The sequence below is a fragment of the Gorilla gorilla genome, chromosome 1, assembly GCF_029281585.2.
Source record: "Gorilla gorilla gorilla isolate KB3781 chromosome 1, NHGRI_mGorGor1-v2.1_pri, whole genome shotgun sequence".
In the NCBI taxonomy this organism is placed as follows: Eukaryota; Metazoa; Chordata; class Mammalia; order Primates; family Hominidae; genus Gorilla; species Gorilla gorilla.
The window spans coordinates 36,703,044-36,718,763 of NC_073224.2; the positions used below are offsets into that span (position 1 = coordinate 36,703,044).

Genomic DNA, 15,720 nt, shown 5'->3' on the forward strand with positions numbered 1-15,720 from the left:
TGAATCCTGGGGGCAGGTCTTCTGCATGCTGTTCTTGTGATAACGAATAAGTCTCACGAGATTTAATGGTTTTATAAATGGGAGTTCCCCTGCACATGCTCTCTTGGCTGCCGCCATGTAAGATGTGACTTTGCTCCCCCTTGCCTTCCACAATGATTGTGAGGCCTCCCCAACCATGTGGAACTGTGAGTCAATTAAATTTCTTTCCTTTATAAATTACTCAGACTCAGGTATATCTTTATTAGAAGTGTGATTACAGACTAATACACTTTCTTTATATAACTCATCACCAAATTCTAGTTTTCCCCTTCCAGATGTCTCTAGATTTGTCCTTCGTTTGATATTTTTATCACTCTGGTTCAGCCTACCATCCAATGCTTATTGGACACCATCTCCTAGGAACAATGTTAGCTGATGGGGGATACATCAAGGATTAACCCAATCACTGCGTTCAGGGAGCTAACCAGCAGGGAGATGGCCAAGTAACCAGCAGCCATAAGAGGGTTTGATAAATGCTGTTAGAGGCTGTGCAGGGTGCTATGGAGCACAGAGGAGAACTTGAAAACCCAGCCTGAGGGGCCTCTGCACATAGGGGATTCAGATCTGGAGTATCAATGATCAGGAATTAGCTAGGGAGAGCAGTAGGCATTCCTGGCCAAGGCTGCCAAACAGCATGGACAAAGGAGAAGAGAGAGCCTAGGCCTGGGGAGCTAACTGGGGCTGCAGTGGCTCAGAAGGTAGATTTGTGGGTTCAAGGTGGGAGCTGGTGGAAGATGAGGCTAAAGAGGATATGCTGGGGGCAGATCAAGAAGACTCTAGAATTCTATAGTGAAGGCAATAGGGGGTGCTATGAGTTTTGAGCACCACCACTGCATTACACTCAGACTCCTCAAGGCCTCTAGGAATTGGCTCCATCTAATTTATCCAATCTGAGACTCCCTGTAACACATAACCTGTGCCTTCTACTCCAAGTTGGTGGGGCACTTCACTGTTACCTATAAGGGCTTGAATTTCAATCAAGAATCATTTATCAAACGCCTCTTATGTGCCAGACACCAAATTCAGCTCAGGGGAGCCCTACGTAAGTGAGACACAGCTCTGCTTCAGTGAGTGAGTCAAAGATCCCTTAACTCCTATGGACAATACAGAGCTTCAACAGAGGTCTATGCAAGGACCAATGTAGAACAAAGGAGAAACCCTCCAACTCTGCTCAAACACTCGGGTAGGGGCCTGCCAGGGAAGTCTTCACTGGAGAAGGTGCCATTTGAGCTGCTTCTTAAAAAATGTAGGGGATTGCTCAGCAGAGCATTTTGAGCATAGGAGAGGAGGCATAAAGTAAAGGAGGCACACAGAAAAGGCATGGTCAGGCCGGGCGTCGTGGCTCACGCCTGTAATCCCAGCACTTTGGGAGGCCAAGGCAGGTGGATCACCTGAGGTCAGGAGTTCGAGACCAGCCTGGCCAACGTCGTGAAATCCCATCTCTACTAAAAATATAAAAATTAGCTGAGCATGGTGGTACGTGACTGTAGTCTCAGCTACTTGGGAGGCTGAGGCAGGAGAATTACTTAAACCCAGGAGGCGGAGGTTGCAGTGAGCCAAGATCACACGAATGCACTCCAGCCTAGGTGACAGAGTGAGACTCTGTCTCAAAAAAAAAAAAATTACATATATATATATAGAGAGAGAGAGAGAGAAAGAGAGAGAGAGAGATTATTTTTGTACTGCTTAGTAATTAGCTTTAGCCCGGTCTCTCCTCTGGGACCTCCCCTGGAATTTCCCCACAATCCAGTAACTGAATAATTAGCATCCAGCCCCACAGAACTTCTCCCAGGGCCCTGCTCCAGGGCTTCCCTTCTGACTGGCTGTGCATGGCACACTGGGAATTGTTTTCTGCCCACAAGAACAAGGGTGAACTGAGTCAAGGAGTCCAAGAGATCTTGGACGCACTTCTCAGAATTCGGAGGGGCTGGGTAAATGCAGGAGAAAATTGATGAAACCACATAGGCCCTGCAAGAGCCTGACTGCTCCTGCACGGTAGCTACCCCTAGCATTAGCGGGGAGTCACCAATGCCTCTTCCAGGCACTGAGCAAGAGGGCGGCATTACAGATGCACCTGCCGTCCAAACAGATCATCTCATTGATTAGGTCACTGCTCAGCAACAGTATCTGAAGGACACTAGGGTTACTCTGCTTGTTTGCAGTTCACGGTGCTGGACGGATGTGTTCCCAACACTAGGTAACAACACCGCTCTCCCTCCCCCGGGAGAAAGCCGCAGCCATCGATTCCCACCCAACAGGGCCTCAGCGCCTTCCCAGTGCAGCACCCTCACTCCTGCAATCACCAATCACCCAAGCCACAGCATGGTCCCAGACCCACCCTCGCCCCTTAGGAAATGGCTTTCCAATTGTGTTTTCACAGGAGCGTGGCCACTGGGCGATGATCTTCACAGGCAGGCTTTTTTTTCCCCCTCTCAACATAAAGGCCAGCAATATTTACCACGGAGTCTTGGCCAGTGTGCACTGCCTGGTGCTGTGGGGTGGGGTGTTTAGGGCCTTTTGTTGAGCAGCTCAGTGACTTTCTGGGATTTCCATGGCCCTGCTGGAGATGGCCCTCTGTCTCCCTTTTCCAAGGAAGAAAGTGACTGGGGACAAGCCACCTGCCTCTTCCACAGGGTGGGGGCGAGAGTGACAGCGAGACAGCACAAGAAGGACCCGCTCTGTTTCAAAGCGAGGATGTGAGTGACTTCGTCTGTGCCGAGGTCTCCTCGTCTCCAACCTGCGGGCACAGGGCACCCACATGACACGCTCACCCCGTCCCTGGGCCGAGGGACCCCACGTCTCGCGGGTGCCGCGGGGCAGAGAGCGCCGCGTAGTGAGGCGGCGCGAGTTGGACATAGACTGGAAAATAGACCCGGACAGCCCGGGAGGAGGACGGAGAGGAGTCCGACCTCCGCAGGCAGCCGCGTCCCCGCCCCGCGCTGCCTACGACTTAGGGCCCCCGGCCCATCCCCTGCCGCTGCAGGGCGCTCACCTCTGGGACGCCACCCCGCGCCGCCCGCGCCACGGTTGGCTCCTCCTGGACGCAGAAGCGGCGCCCTCGCTCCGGCTCCAGAAAATCTCGCGGCCCCGCCCACGGAAGGGCCCGCCCACCTGCCAGGCCACGCCCCCGTCTTGGCCACGCCGCAGCTCAGGGTTTTCTCTGAGGGCTGTGAGAGGCTAGGCCCGAGGAGAGGAGGCAGAGGTTATGCTCCGGTCTCTGCAGACTTCCACAGTGTCTATGGAGATCACACATGCCAGCATTGCCCCCTCCCATCCTCTCCTCATCGTACGGAGGAGGAAACCCAGGCCGAAGACCTGAAGTGTCCAAAAGCACAGCCAGGCCAAAGAGAAGCACCATCCCATGTTCTCCCACTCCCACTCCGGTGCTTCTTCAGGTAGGCTAAACTTCAGGCTAAAATGTGATGATCACAGTGACACATTCCTGTCAGCAGAATCTGCTGCATATGTTTGGGAGCTGGGGTGTTTGGAAGCTCCGATTTTGTGTAGAGGACCCAAGAGAGAAGACAGACCCTTCCTGTCCTATGAGAACAGTGCTCCTCCTGCCCTAACTTCTCTTTTCCTTTTTCTAACCCCCTCTGCCTATGGGGTTTGCTGGAACTTTCAGGAAAAGGAACGTGTCAAAAGAAAGAAATGGACACCCCAGAGGCCGTGCAACCACAGGGTTAAAAGGAGGTAGCCTTATGAGAAAGCGGTGGAGTGGCTTTCTGGGGTGAAACCCAGTTCAAGGACAGAAATAGCACTGTCTTGAGTTAAGACTGGTGGTGGGGGAAGCCTGGGGGTGGGGCGCAGACTGCAGGCGGAGGAGCTCCCTGCCACCTGCCACTTGGGGTGTAATCACAGAGCAGCTGACACTCCCCACTCACTGCCTGGAGGAGCTTGGCGATGGGATCGGGCAAGGCGGGAAAGATAGGTGTAAAACAAAGCCTGGTACTTAATTACAGTGCAAAGATCTCATTATAGAGTCTTCTCAGCTCCCCTCCTCGGCTGGCAGCTTGAAGCCTGAGTGACAAATTGCCTAAGTAGGTCTCCAAGGGCTGTACGTAGAGGGGTGAAACCACCTCCCTGCCCACCCGAACCCCACTGTGGGGGCTGTGGAGAGGGAGGGGATGTTCACACTCTGGCATATGCAGGGGGCAGTGGGGAGGTCTGTAAGGGCACCTAGAAAGCAGTAAGAGCTGGGAGCCACAGTGGCCCTAGCCTGACATAAATAACACCTTGCTGGGGCAAGCCCAGTGTTCCCTCTTTTGGTAGTGGAACCGAGGGCAAGGTTGGGGACAGCTTGACGTGTGGCACTGTTTACTCCGCATCATAGGTGGATGCTGCAAGACCAGCAGGGGCCTGGCTTATCATGCAACTTTGTGAATATGTGGGAGAGAGGAGCCTTCCAGACGGTGTTATGGCCTCCCAGGAACTCCCAAAGCCCCCCTCCCCAGGGTGGCATCTGGTTTTGGACACTGGTTTCTGTCACTGAGCTCCAGGGACTCATGTCACACCTGGAAGAACTTTTAGATTCTGTCTGCCTGGCCATGTCTTCCAACAGCTGAGATCATTGAGGAAGATGACAACTTCTACCTGAACAGCCAGGACAGCTTAGGGTCTTCTCACATGTGGACCTTGAAATGCACTTCTGTTATTTTTCTCCAGTATATTCAGGGGAAGGGGGCTGGTGATCAAAGCTTTTGCTGAGCAGGGACAGAAGGGTTGTCACTTGCTTTTTTCTCCACTGAAACCTAGAGTAGCAAACACATCCTCGGGGTGTTATGTGATGCTCACAGGCAGAGCCCTGCCAGAGGTTCCCGTCATTCCCATATATTAAACCTTCAATGTCTTCCCTATGAACTACAAACAAAATTTATATTCTAGGTCAAAACCCCATCGTCTAGCCCCTGACAACTTCTCTAGGCTTGTCTGCTTCCAGCCCCAATCTCCCAGTCCCCAGCCTCAGCAGCTGCCTTCCACTTGCTTAAGGTCTTCACGCATGCCATTTCTTCTACCTGGAATACTCTTTCTCCATGACTTTGCGTAGCTCACTCCTACCCACATTTTAGTGTTCCCTGTAATGTAACTTCTTCAAAGAGAACTTCCCTAACTCTTCTAATTAAATTAGGTCCCTCCCATTATTCTTCCTCTTCATAACCTATTCTTTTCCTTCACAACTCTCATTTCAATTTATGATTTTACATGGACATGTTTATTGGTTCAAGGTCAGCCTGTCCTTCATACTTAATAGATTTAATAGACTGTAAGCCTCACGAGGGTAGGGGCCATGTCTGATTTGTTCACTTCAAATCCAGTATCTGACAAGTGTCTCCCTATAAATATTTATTGATGAATGAATGAGTGAATGAATGATATCAGCAATCTTTATCTTAAAAGATAAAATTAGAACTCAATAAACTTGTAAACATAAGCAGTAGTGACTATTTCCATTAAAAAAGGTAGCAACCAAAACAAGATTCAAGGAAATACAAATACCAAGGTTTACTAGGTACTTCTTAAAACTAACCATCCATTCAACAAATGTGTATTAAGCTTCCGTAGCCCTTGTGCTTCTTGCCAGAATACAAATCTAAATACGATCTGGCTCTCAGGAGCTTGCAGCCTGGGGGAGTAGGGTTGGACATGTAAATAAATGGTTATAGTGTAATTTGATAAATGCTGCAACAATATAGGTATCTAACTCTGCCTGGAAGTGCCTATATCTGGGACTTGGTGAAAAAGAAAAAGATAACTTTGTCACCTGGACAGGGCAGAGGGAGGGCATTCTGGGCAGGAGAGGAATGAAGGAATGTGGCTCATTTGGGGAACTGCCAGTGGTTTGGTAAATGGAGCGCAGGTTGTGTGAAGGATGGAGGCAGTTGAAGAGGTAGGTAGGCAATCACCAGATCACACGTTCATGCACATGTGTTCTGCTGAGGAGTCTGGGCTATGCTCTGCCTCCCTGTGGGGCTTGGGGATCCACTGGATGGTGTTAAGCAATGGAGTGGCACCACACCTTCATGTTTATAGACAAGAAGTTATAACCCTAATGGCAGTGTGTAAAATGAATGGAATGGGGGATGGGATGGTTAGCAGAAAGTAAGCCCAGTTAGGAGGCTACGGCAATTGTCTAAGCAAAGATAATAAGAGTCTAAATTAAAGCAGTGGCATTCATTCATCTCTGTTGATATATATTATTTGATGGTTAGTTTTTTGATGATAAATATTTCTTGATGCTTAAAATATATTTTGATGCATAATATTATACCCTATCCCATGCTAGGTGGTAGGGTATAATATTAATAGTCAATATTATTGAGTGCTTACCATGTGTCCTGTTCTTTTCTAAATACTATACATGCATTAACTGATTCAACCCTCACCACAACCCTATGAATCAGTACTATTATCATCCCCCATTTTACCAATGGGGAAACTGGGGGAGAAGAGGTCATATAACTTCCACTTACTTAGATACCTAATAATTGATGGAGTCAGGATTTCAATCAGGTAATTGGGCTGCAAAATTCATGCTGTTAAGCACCATCCCTTACTGATATTATGGTAATGAACAAGCTGGACAAGGTCCCTGGTCTCATGGAACTTACATCCTGGCACTGGAGATGTAGAGGAGAAGACAGAGTGGGGCAAGGTTTAGATTGTGGAATCAGAAAAACTGGATCCTTATAAGAGAAAGAGCAGTCAGGGCAAATTCACAAGACACTGGCTTTGTGATTGGTGGATAGTTGTGTCAGTCATGGAGTTAGGAAATACAAGTTAGGGGTGGTAGGGTGGCGGAAGGTGAACTTGGAGGGATGAGTTCATTTTGAGATAAACTGGTGTTGGACTGACTGTGGGATATGGAGGTGGAGCCACTGAGTGAGCAGTTGAAGTCATGTGTCCAGAGCATAGAAAAGATGTTTATATGGAGACAATAGGGGGGGATCAAAGATGGGGGGACAGTTGGAGACATAGGCGGAAAACAATAGCTAGAAGACAGGCTTAGTCCAAGAGTTCATAAAGGAAAAGATTGATACATTCAACTGCCTTAAAATGAAGACCTTGTGTTCATCAAAAGACATATTTAAAAGAATAAAAAGATAGGAAACAAAACCAGAGAAGATGCTTACAACACATATAACTGCCACAGCCCAAGCATCCAGATTATCTTCAGAACTCATACAAATCAGTAAGAAAAGTCAGTAGAAAAATGGACAAAAGATGCAGGCAGATACTTCATAAAAGAGGAAATACAAGATGACCAATAAATAAATGAAAAAGTGCCAAACCTCATTAGAAATCTTAGAAATGCAAATTAAAGCTATAATACATCACATATTATATAAATCATGTTGGCCAAAAATAAAATGTCTGATAATAAAAAGTGTTGGTGATGATATGGAGCAAACAGAATTCTCACTTGTTGCTAGTGGAAATGTGAATTGGTATAACCACTTGGGAGAAGTTTGGCATTGTCATGGAAACTTGAAGATTCACATGCCCTAAGACCTAGAAACTCCATGCCTAGGTGCATAACCTGATATGCTCATATGCCACAATATATATACGAAAATCTGTAAGGCAGCATTGTTTGTTATATCCTTTGTACTAGACAGCTTCTATGATGGCTCCCTAAGATTTCTGCCTCCTGATATTCATGCCTTTCTGTAATCTTCTCTCCTTAAGTATGAACTGGACCCAGCAACTTCTTATAACAAATAGAGCATGACAAAATTGATGGGATATCACTTCTGAGATTAGATTACAAAAGGATGTGACTTCTGCCTTGCTCACACTCTCTCTCTGGCCCTCTTGCGTGCTTGCTCTCATGAAGCTGGCTGCCATACTGTCAGCTGCCCTATGGAAGGACCCATATGGCAAGGACTCAAGGAAAGCCTCTTGCCAACAGCTGGTGAGGAACTGAAGCCATCAGTCTAACAGCCTGTGAGAAAATGGTTCTTGCCAACAACCACTTAAGTGAATTCAGCATCGAATCATCCGCAGCTCAAGCCTTAAGATGAGACCATAGCCCCAGCTAACACCTTGATTACAGTCTTGTGAGAGACCAGAGCCAGAGGACCTAGACAAGAGTCCATGCCTGGAGTCTCAATCTACAGAAACTGTCACATAATACATGGTGTTTTAATCCACTGTGTTTTGGCATGATTTGTCACACAGCAAGATAACTAATACAAATCACCAAACTAGAGATCCCTCAAATGGTCATCAAAAGTACAATGGATAAGCTGGGCTGGGCTCAGTGTCCTATGCTTGAGCCCAGGAGCTCAAGATTGTAGTGTGCAACGATCACATCTAGAAATAGCCACTTCACTCCATCCTGGGCAACATAGTGAGAGCCAAAAATAAAAAATAAAAATAATAAATAAATAGGAGTCATTGAATGAATTTCAAGGTAGGAGTGGTCAATGGTGCCAACTGTTCTAGAGTCAAATACCAAAAGAAGTGAAGTTTCCCGATTGGATGCAACAAGTTGCAGGTTTGCAAACCTGATTCCGAGATGGCCTTCAAGATTCCCGTCTTTGGCACCCCTCTCCATTTTTGTGGGTGGGATCTGTGACTGTAATGGGATCACTGCTCTCTTGATTAGGTGCTGTTATATGAGACTCCATCTGAGCAGACTGTCTAGTAATTCACAGCTGGCCCCAAAGAAGCAAATGGCCTTGTTATGAACTACTTACCTCAGGTTCTGGCGGCATGGCCCCCTTCAAAGGCTAAGAGTGACTCTCACCAACCAGCAAAGACAAAATAGGATGTCATTTCTACAGCTACAAGGAACTGGTTTCTGTCCACAACCCCAAGCTCTAGAAGGAATTCAGCCCAGCAAACACCCTGATTTCAGTCTGTAAGACTCTGAGCAGAGACCCCAGCCACACTGTGCCTGGATTCCTGACCCCTTGTAACTATGAGATAATAAAAGGCTAATGTTTTATGTCAATAAATTTCTTGTATTTTGTTATGCAGTAGAAGAAAATAAATATAGCAGGTCATCAATGACCTAAGGGCAGAGTAGGTGATAGAGATCATGTGAAGTCTTTAAAATAGGATTATGACATACTTTCCCTACCCCGTTGACCTCCTGCCTGGATTTAATAAAGCCTCCTTGACTTTGTTACCTGGCACATTTGGCTCAAATCAATCTCGACTTCCACCCTGTGCTGCCGTAGCACCTCATTCATGTCATTGGCTATACTTTTCACCTTGAATCTAAATTCGATCCTGTTCACTGCCCCTGCCAGGCTGTGAGCTCCAAGAAAGCAGGACTCTTTCCAGAGTTTTCTTTACATCCCTGGCTCTGGGTATGACACATGATGAATGCTTAATAAGTGTGGAACAAAAGAGCGACCCAAAGAAGGGCGAAGACTCCTGGTTCTTCATCATGCCCATGGGAACCATGCTTTGGGGATGTAGGGAGTGGACATTCTCTGTGGCAGCTTCAGGCTTCTGGGGTTCTGTGGTGCCACTGATGTGTCATGTAATTTGAAAGCCCTGGAAGAACCTATGGGTGACTGTGGTTGTCCCCTCTCCAGGGCCAGTTGGCTGCATTCCATGGAAAAGGAACCCATAGAGAGGACAGCTAGGATGGCCTTGTCTACCGCTGTCCTCAGATCTGAGGAGTGAATGTTTCTAATAGCCTCTTGGCATGGTTATTTTGGAGCTCCTCAGGACTGTCAATTACTTGAGAGCATGAAACAGTTGGAGGACTCAGGGATATGACAAAAGCAGTGTAATTCCGGTCTTATAACTGAATCTCAGAAGAATCCTTTGGCCAATACCCTAGGTCAGGAAAGAAATAGCTGCTTGGCTTTGCTCACACTCCACTTAGGTGAATTGATGTCCATTCTGTTCAGGGCTAGATTTCAACCTTCTGTTGTGGAAATATCCCCTGTTGGATGTCAATTGCTTCCTTCTTCTCTTCCTTCTGCTTTCCCTTTCTCCACCCTTTTTTTTATCTCCTTTTTAAAAAATTTCCTTTCTCTTTTTGCCAAAGCAAAGCTTTTCATTTCCCAGAAACTGAGCTGGCTGCTTCTTCCTGGTGGATATATATATATATATATATATATATATATATATATATATATATAAAATATATATATATATATATTTTTTTTAGATAGGGTCTCAAGCCATCCTCCCTCCTCACTCAGCTTCCCAAGTAGCTGGGACTGCAGGCAAGCACTACCACTCCCAGCTAATTTTTTTGATTTTTAGTAGAGACGAGGTCTCCCTATGTTGCCCAGGCTGGTCTTGAACTCCTGAATGCAAGCAATCTCCCCGCCTCAGCCTCCCCAAATACTGGGATTACAGGCTAGGTGTGAGCCACTGTTTGCCCTTCCTGGACATTCTTGTTTCCACTCTCCCTACCCCTCCTCCTCCATAGCCCCCGTCAAGGTAGAGTGCCTTTTACTTTGTTCATGAGTGCCCAGCAGTTGAAGTGATGCAGGTTCACCCCTCTGTGAACCACGTATCTGAAATCGCAGTTACAGGCATAGCTGCAGCACTGCCAGGATGGCATTACAGGGTTGTGCATTCTTCAGACTTTCTAGGGGGCCAGGGGCTCTGGTCCCAAGGGAGGCATGTGATGGCAGAGGGTACAGGCACTTTTCTACTAGCAAAGCTTCATTGTGCTGCCTGGCAACTCCAATAATCAGAAAGTGAGTGATTCTCTTTTTCCCTTTTCCTCTGCTTATGCCATGAGCATGAATTGTTTTCTTCTCTCTCCATTTTCATCTTCTGTCAAGTTGTTGCTGCATTTGAGTCAGGGAACATGTCTCTGAAAATCATGAAGAGGACCTGGTGAGACCTATACATCACACATTTTCTATCAACCCTCATGCTCTCCCCAGGAGGTGCTTATAAGGTTAAAACATAGCTCCCTGCAGGGCAATGTCCAAGAACAAAAAACCGTATAATTGGAGTGCAGTTATGTTCTGGTGGTGTGTTGGAGGGAGGCTCCCCTATTAGATGAGCTACCATCTGCCTCAGGAGCCTTCAGTTGCCTGTGTCTTGGGGGAAATCTGCCCATCATGATCAGAAGCCTCATGGTTTTGTGCCATCTCCTCGCTGTAGCTGTCAGGAGGAGGACGGGTGGGGTGGAAATGGGCTCCATGACCTCACTTCACTCAGACTTGATGCCCTTTTAAGTAATCAAGCTGCAAAATAACCTTAGGTGGTATTGCAATTTGGGTTCCTCAGAAACCACACTGTAATAAAAAAAAGTTTTTGTTTTTAATCCACTTGACCTGGAAACAGTTTGACCCAGTGGGTGGCCATCTCCTCAAAGCTGTCTTCTCCCTTTCTTCCTGACCTTTTTATCACAGCTCTTCAGGAGATCCAGAAATATCATTTTCTCTCTGAAATTAGCTCCCCACCCACTTCCATGTCCTGGAGGCCCCTGTGTGCTTCCAGTCTTAAGGTGGGGCCATGTTGAGGCTGTCTTGGATGACTGCTCACTGCCCACAGTTAATAGACACAAAGGTTTATCCAGACTTTCCTTTGAGCTTTCTCTTGTAGCCAGTTCTTTATCTCTAGTTTCATCCACTGTGTCCTAGTCCAGGTCCTCGTCTCTTCATTTGTTCACTTAACACCTGTTTATTGATGCCCTGCTCAATAGTGACCTGAGCTTGAGAGCCTGCTAGACCTGCATTCAAAGCCCATGCTCTTTTACTTCCTATCTGTGTGATGTTCATGAATTTTTCATTTTCTCTAAACCTCAGTTTTTGATCTGTAAAGTGGAAAGAATAATACTTATATGGTTTGGATATTTGTCTCCACCCAAATCTCATGCTGAATTGTAATCCACAAATCTGGAGGTGGGGCCTGGTGAAAGGTGTTTTGGTCACGGGAGCTGATCTGTCACGGTGTGATGCTGTCCTCATGATAGTGAGTGAGTTCTCTTGAGATCTGGTTGTTGTCAAGTGTGGCACCTCCCTCTCTACTCTCGCTCTTCCTCCTGCTTTTGCCATGTGAGGAACCTGCTCCTTCTTCACCTTCCACCATGAGTAAAAGCTCTCGGAGGCTTTCCCCAGGAGCTGAGCAGATGCTGGGGCTATGTTTGTACAGCTTGCAGAAGTGGGAGCCAATTAAACCTTTTCTTTATAAGTTGTCCAGTCTCAAGTATTTCTTTGGCCTAATACAGAAAATTGGTACTAAGGAGTGGGGCATTGCTATAAAAATACCCAAAAATGTGGAAGCCACTTTGGAATTGGGTAACGGGCAAAGATTGGAAGAATTTGGAGGGCTCAGAAGAAGAGAGATGAGGAAAAGTTTGGAACTTCTTAGAAACTAGAAACTGGTTAAATGGTTGTGACCAAAATGCTGATAGTGATAAGGACAGGGAAGTCCAGGCTGCTGAGGTCTCAGATGGAAATGAGCAACTTATCGGGAAGTGGAGCAAAGGCCGGTGCCATGCTTCCTGTATGGCTTGCAGAACTGTGAGCCAATTAAACTTCTTTTCTTTATAAATTACACAGCCTCAGGTATTCCTTTATAGCAATGCAAGAATGGCCTAATACAAATACCTACCTTATCAGGCTGTTAACAGGATTAAAATAATGCAATAAACGTGTATTAGTCAGGGTTCTCCAGAGAAACAGAAACAATAGGATAAACGGAGAGATAGATAGTTATACAGATGAGAGAGAATTTATTGGGGAACTGCCTCACATAATTATGGAGGCTGAGAAGTCCCCACAATGTGCTGTCTGCAAGCTGGAGCCCCAGAGAAGCCCAAAGAGCTGAGAACCTGGGGAGGCAACAGTCTAACTCTCAGTCTCAGGCCAAAGGCCTGAGAACGTGGAGGGCTGCTGGTGCAATTCTTGGAGCCTGATGTCCAAGGGCAGGAGAGGAAAGGAGTCCCAGCTCCAGAAGAGAGAAAGCAAGAATTTGCCTTCCTCTGCCTTTTTGTTCAGTCCAGGCCCTCAATGGATTGGCTGGTGCCTGGCCACACTGGGTGAGGGCAGATCTTCCTCACTCAGCCCACTGATTCAAATGCCAATCTCCTCCAGAAACACCCCCACAGACACAGCCGGAAATAATGCTTTGCCAGCTATCTGGGTATCCCTTAACCCAGTTAAGTTGATACCTAAAATGAACCATCACAGTATGTAAATTGCTTAGTGGGAGTCCGGCAGGTTATAGGCACTCAATACCCTAGTTGTTGCTTATTGCTAAGGGCCAGCTGCTGTGCTAGGCACCAGTTAGAATTTTAAGGAACCTTACCTTTGATAAGGATGAGATGGATATGCACACAGTGAGTGCTATACAGTGCTACAGTTGCAACAGGAAGTGATCCCTGGAGTCACAAAGCCCCCTGGGAAGGGTCAGGAAAAGCCTTAAGATTCATGCTTGTCTCACTTTCTCAAGCTCCCTTTATTAACATACAGGCCTTAGTATGTGTATGTATAAATTACATAGTCAAGATCACATAACATATATTCTTTTTAAAGAATAATTAACAGGCCAGGTGCAGTGGCTTATGCCTGTAATCCCAGCAGTTTCACAGGCTGAGGCGGGCAGATCACCGGAGGTCGGGAGTTCAAGACCAGCCTGGCCAACGTGGTGAAACCCTCTCTCTACTAAACATACAAAAAATTAGCCGGGCATGGTGGTGGGTGCCTGTAATCCAAGCTACTCCGGAGGCTGAGGCAAGAGAATTATTTGAACCTGGGAGGTGGAGGTTACAGTGAGCAGAGATCACACCATTGCACTCCAGCCTGGTGACAAGAGCGAAACTCCATCTCAAAAAAAAAACAAAAAAGGAATAATTAATATAACAATGTACATATCTTAGATGGAAGATTATATTAACAGAGGCTAATGACATCATAATTGCTTCTTGGCATTTTATTGCTTTTTAAAAATCAAAAACAGGCCAGGCATGGTGGCTCATTCCTGTAATCCCAACACCTTGGGAGGCCGAGGTGGGTGAATCACTTGAGTTTAGGAGTTTGAGAACAGCCTGGGCAACATGGCAAAACCCAATCTCTACAAAAAATACAAAAATTAGCCAGGCGTGGTTGCGCTGGCCTGTAGTCCCAGCTACTTGAGAGACTGAGGTGGGAGGATCACCTAAATCTGGAAAGTGGAGGTTGCAGTGAGCCGAGATCACGCCACTGCACTCCAGCCTGGCAGCAGAGCAAGACTCTGTCTCAAATAAATAAATAAATAAAAATAAAAAACACAAACGAAAATTTTATACCACTCGAGATGTACAAAAATCACCATTCAAGTTCCTTATTATTATGTGGCCCATTAATGGAAGACAAAAAAAAAAAAAAAAAAAGGATCCTGAGCTCAGTAATTCTCCTGGCGTAGCATTGTACATGTTAATCATTTTCTATTGTTTGCAACTGCTGGAACAGAACAGCAGCAGTCATTGTTCTTGCTGCCTGTCAAGGATGACAAGAGATACCATCACAATTATGGGGTGATACATATGGCTCAAAACCATACCTCCTAGTGCTGGAAAAGGTACATTAGCAGAAGAGAAAGTGGTGAGATGACTGCATGGTTGCTCTAGGTAGATATATAATTGGACTGAGTTACTATGATTGGGATCTAAATCCAGCAAGAAAGGATCCACAAATACTTTCAGATGTGATTTCACCAGTCTTATGTTTTAAATTTATCACTTGGTTGAATGGAGCATATGTTCATGTAATTTTATTCTGTAAAAGTTATGTTTTCCATGCCCATATATAAGAATATCTTTATGCTGCCTCCACATATTACAGACAATTTGGCCAGGAATAAAATTATTGAATCCTTACTTTCTTTACTCAGAATGCTCTGTGACTTAAAAAAAATATTTAGCATTGCTGAGAAGTCTGCAACATAAAATCTGTTCCTTTACTTATAATGCAAATAAAAAAAATTTCCTTGCATGAATGCTTATAGTACTTTCTTGCATTCCTTATAATTAGAAGCTGTTTTCAAAAGGTTTCTAGAAATGAGTCAAATTCTTGATTTTGCCTGAAATCCAGACCATGCTTTTATTCTTACTCTGGCCTATTATCATTTCTACAACATGTTCTTTAATTATGTCAAATTATTTCCTCTATTTGTTCTAATGCATTCTTAGGAACACCCATTAATTCCTTCTCTTCCATTTCTGCTGCTTGGAAAATAAGATTCATTTTTGTCTTGCTTTCTCATTCACACTCTCCCAGGCTCTCTTGATGTCTGTCTACGTGTCTGTCACCTTCTTTCTCATCGTTTTTACCTCTTTGTTCTTTTCTTCTTCTTCCTGAGAGTGCTTCTTGAGTTTGTCTTCTACATGACAGATAGACTGCTCTACTAAGAGCAGTGGGTCCCCAACCTTTTTGGCACCAGGGACCGGTTTCATGGAAGAAATTTTTTCCACAGACCAGGGGGCCCGGGGTGGAGTGATTTTGCAATGAAACTGTTCCTCAGGATTCTCATTAGGAGCACACAACCTAGATCCCTTGCATGTTCTGTTCCAACAGGGTGTGTGCTCCTATAAGAATTTAAAGCCACCACTGATCAGACAGTGGCTGTAAATGCAGGTGAAGCTTCTCTGGCCTGCTGCTCACCTGCTATATGGCCTGGTTCCTAATAGGCCACGGTAGGGGTCTGTGGCCTGATGTTTGGGGACCCCTGTAGTAGAGCATAGTTAGTTCTGCTCTTTACTAATGCCATGTG

At 45.9% G+C, this 15,720-nt stretch overlaps 1 protein-coding gene across 5 annotated transcripts in view; it reads right to left on the reverse strand.

Moving 5' to 3' along the window:
* Window positions 1-3,152, reverse strand: part of TLR5 (toll like receptor 5) — a 31,846-nt gene extending 28,694 nt beyond the window's left edge. For 3 of the 5 annotated variants that reach the window (XR_010135211.1, XR_010135183.1, XM_055346664.2), the window contains exon 1: window positions 3,032-3,128. The gene's annotated coding sequence lies outside the window, so the exon portion shown is untranslated. Of the gene's footprint in view, window positions 1-3,031 lie in introns of all 5 variants that reach the window. The other 2 variants (XM_055347919.2, XM_055392996.2) reach the window with 1 other exon arrangement.
* Window positions 3,153-15,720: the final 12,568 nt, after the last annotated feature.